We start from the raw sequence: 3,895 nt of genomic DNA on the forward strand, positions 1-3,895 counted from the left end.
GGCAGAAGAGGGAAGACGAGGGCATCTGGGTCCAGGTGGTCGTGAACCACCCAACATGGGCGCTGGAATCCAAACTCTCATCCCATGACGGAGTAGCAAGCCTTCTCAGGCACCGAGTCATCTCTCTAGCCTGGAACTTCTGGTGCTTTGGAGTCAAGGTTTTCCTGTATAGCCTCAAGCACACAGTCCTCCAGAATTTTGAATTCTGGGATTTCCAGCATGTGCCACCAAACCAGGCCTGAACTTGTGCCTACATGTGTATGTGGGCACACACTTGAGATCCGTTCCTGCTGTTCTTCCAGTCCTGTTTAATGTATGTAGCAAACGCTTTCTCACAGCCATGATCTCTCCTTGGAGGAGCCCCTCTTCTTTTAACTCCCAATATAATCAGAGGAACAAGACTCACAGGTGAGATGACACCCAAGCACTTACAAACAGAATAATGAGGCAGATGGGCCACCGGGCCGGGGACTCAGTTTGTTGACTCCTTAGGTCCTAAGTTGGCCACTGACTTGCTGGTGTGGCCTTGGGATCATAGAACCTCAGAAGGGTTATGGATGACTTCCATTACTGTAAAATACAGAGTCTATAGAGATGGCGCAAAACTGCTCTTTGCCCCAGGAGTCTTCAGGTCTTGTGGAATTCCTTTGAGCCTCAGTTTCTTCATCTGAAAAATGGGAACTATATTTTTTTGCCTTTTGCCTGGTGAGAATGGAAACAAATCAATTTTCATTATTTTAATGTTTATGAACAACTAATGTTTGGAAAATGTCTTGTTGTTTATCCATATCATCTCGATGACCTTATGGGGGGGATCAGTTGCATTTTTTTTTTTGTTCCATAATTCCAGATAGGGAAACCACAGTTTGGAGAGATGAGATCCCTAAGCCAAGATCCAAATTGGTCAGTTGTGATTGAAGCTCAGGTTTCTGAAACAGAAGCCACCGAGCGCCGCGCTGGACCATGAGTGGGAAGTTGCCGCCCCCTGCTGGTCAGCATTGGTACATTCTGGATGTGAAGAGCAGCCTTCTGTCTAGAGACGGCTGAGCCTAAAACAAGTCTAGTTCAGCCTTCCAGAGGCTGGAAAGGATGAATGCACATCTCACCCAACAGTTTTAGGCAGGCAGAAGATAAATTCCAGGCTCCGTTTGCTCCCGAAGTGAGTGTTCTACTTCTTAACTAAATGACCATTTTACCTGCATTCTAGCTCAAGTGTTAGACGGGTATGGCTGCATTATCGTTATTTTAAAGCTCTACTAAATTGCTCTTTCTTTTAAAATTTTTATTACTTCATTGCTGTAGCATGTGCATGCATGTGTGTGTACACGATTATCCACATTTGTTTGTGCATGTGGAGGTCAGAGGATAACAGGGCTGGAATCAGTTCTCCTACCATGTGGGTCTGGGAGATATAACTCTTGTTATCAGGCTAGTCTCCCAAGCACCTTTACCATCTCACTGGCCCTACCGCTTTTGTTTTTAAATGTAATTCTGTATCTGTGATACAAGTTAAAGAAGATATAATAAAAGTTTTTTTTTAATAACAATCCATTTGGGGCAATTTTTACACTGGACTGACACCCAGAGATGTCCACTTCAAAGAGTTGTCTTGCTGTGGCTTCATTTTATAATTGCTGTAATCTTTTGGGGAAGCTGCTTGTTTTTGCTTTCCACACAGTAAATGAAACTCAAGGTCATTCTAGTCTTTTTGAAACCAGGGAACTTTCCAAGGCACTGTTCTGCCACCCAGTGGCACCCTCAGGGGTTGCTAGGTAGGCCATAGCATTGTGCCCCACAGGATAGATAGATACCCAGTGATTCCCATTCCAAAGGCTGTGCACGTCTTCGTCTTCCTTCACCGTAGGGGTGATGCTTGGAAGTAGCAGATACGACTGAAAGTAAAAACTTCCACAAAATGGTAGGTGACCTAATTTCTATGTAATGCCCCTCTTTCGTGCTTCCTGGCACATAAATGTCTCACCGTGTGTCAAGCAGTATTTGCTAGTTCAGCATCAGCTCTATGCATTGGTGAAGGGCGTGTTTTGACAGAGGGCTGGAGAGAGGGTGCAGTTCAGTGAAGAGAGTGGAGGTGTACTGTTCACCCTGCCAGATAAATGCTCTCCGTGGCCGAAGTTTCTTGCCGAGTGGTTCTGAGAGCCTTTGGAGATCTTGTTCTTCAGGGTAGCAAGGAAGTCTGGGCATTTCTTCTTAACTTAGTGTAGGCCCATTGTTAAGGTTTCAGCCAACCATTTCAGTAAGCTTTTGTAGATGAACATACTTATAATCACTTCACATATCTAATCAGTAAAAATTCAGCACAATCAAAAATTCTGTTTCTAGATTGGTGAGATGGCTCAGCAGGTAAGGGGACCACGCCTGACAACCTGAACCTGGAACCCACATTGTGGAGGGAGAGAACACACTCTTGAAAATTGTCTTCTGACTTCTCTCCATGTGCACTATGGCATGTGTACCCCCAATTCTGAAACAAACAAATAAATAATAAATGTAAAAAAATTTATTTCTTTCTCCTTGCTGTAACATCCTTAGAATCGGATAAATATTCCCCAGGGTTTTTCTGATACAAATTGATAAAGCCTGAAGTTTTTTTCACTTCTGGGACGTGTTTTCCAGTCACCCTCCGTAGTCCTTCTCTTTGGATCTGTTAGGATTGCTATGTGTCTGCAAGTGTTGGGACCAAGTGTAGGTCTGAAGAATAATCACAATGCCCCCTCCCCTTGAGGTGCCTACCTCACACAAGGTGGTTATATAACCATTGTGAAGGGAGAGGGTGACTTTTTCTTTTTCTTTTTTCATTTTCTTTTTTCTGTCTTTTCTTTTCTTGTTTGTGAGACAGGGTCTCTCTCTGTGGCTCTGGCTGTATTGGAGCTCACTCTGTTGACCAGGCTGGTGGAGATCTGTTTCTGCCTCCCCAGTGCTAGGATTAAAGGCCTGTGCCAGCACACATGCCTTAGCTGACATCTTTGGAGGGTGGGAGGGCTAGTTTTGTTGGTGATAGAATCCAGACTAGTATAATTTGAGGATGGAAAGGGGTTGAAATTCGCCCAACATTCCCATTATAATCTCGTAATCCATTGTTTCTTTACCAACAACATGGTCTCAATCATGCTGAGAAGGAGATGAATTTAGTTTATATGTAATTTGGTCAACCACAAAAGCAGATTCTGGCTTGGAGGTTTCAGAAATCTAGAATTTGCATTATAAGAAATAAAATCCTTTCTGAGCAGTGTTGCACATCCGCCATCCCAGCCCTTGAGGCTGAGGCAGGATTGTGAGTTTGATGTCAGCCTGGGTTACGTAAGCACTCCCTTAAGACACCGTGTTTTCTTGCATCCTGTCCATGTACTTACCAGGGTTTGAAACTCTGACTTCACCTTATGCCTTTGCTAAGTTCCCCAGCACACCCGGAGGACCCGTACATCCCACAGCCCTCACATTCTTTATTTCCACCATGATGTTCTCTGCTTGCAGATGCTTGGTGTGTGAAAGCCTTGATTGTCAAAGGTCTTTGGCTGTAATATTTACAGGCATTGACATTGCATGCTGTGGACTAACATTGCCCTCCTTTTCTGATATGAACAAGTCTATTGCCACTTTACAGCACGAGAGATCGGCAAAGAATTCCAGAACACATCCAACGTAGAAGACTCTGTCTTGAATCTGGTTGGAAGCCACGCCATGCATTCTGGGAGCAAAGGGTTTGATACAACACTAGAATCTTGAACAGCTGTGGGAACGAGGGTGTCAGGGCAATGCACAGAAACCAGATGTATCTTCCCATCATACGAAACAGTAAGTTTCCAGCTGTTAAACACAGTTAGAGTGTGATTTTCCAAAGCAGGGAGACAGGAGGAATCTCTCGATTGTCTATGCT

General features: G+C 44.2%; 1 long non-coding RNA gene across 1 annotated transcript; it reads left to right on the forward strand.

The window, feature by feature from the left end:
• The first annotated feature begins 1,049 nt into the window (after positions 1–1,049).
• On the forward strand, positions 1,050–2,480 carry LOC118238225. The gene is made up of 3 exons (XR_004767992.1): positions 1,050–1,159; positions 1,865–1,918; positions 2,341–2,480. It is a non-coding gene; the product is annotated as an uncharacterized LOC118238225 (long non-coding RNA).
• Positions 2,481–3,895: the final 1,415 nt, after the last annotated feature.

Source organism: Cricetulus griseus, chromosome 2 (genome assembly GCF_003668045.3).
Source record: "Cricetulus griseus strain 17A/GY chromosome 2, alternate assembly CriGri-PICRH-1.0, whole genome shotgun sequence".
Taxonomy (NCBI): Eukaryota; Metazoa; Chordata; class Mammalia; order Rodentia; family Cricetidae; genus Cricetulus; species Cricetulus griseus.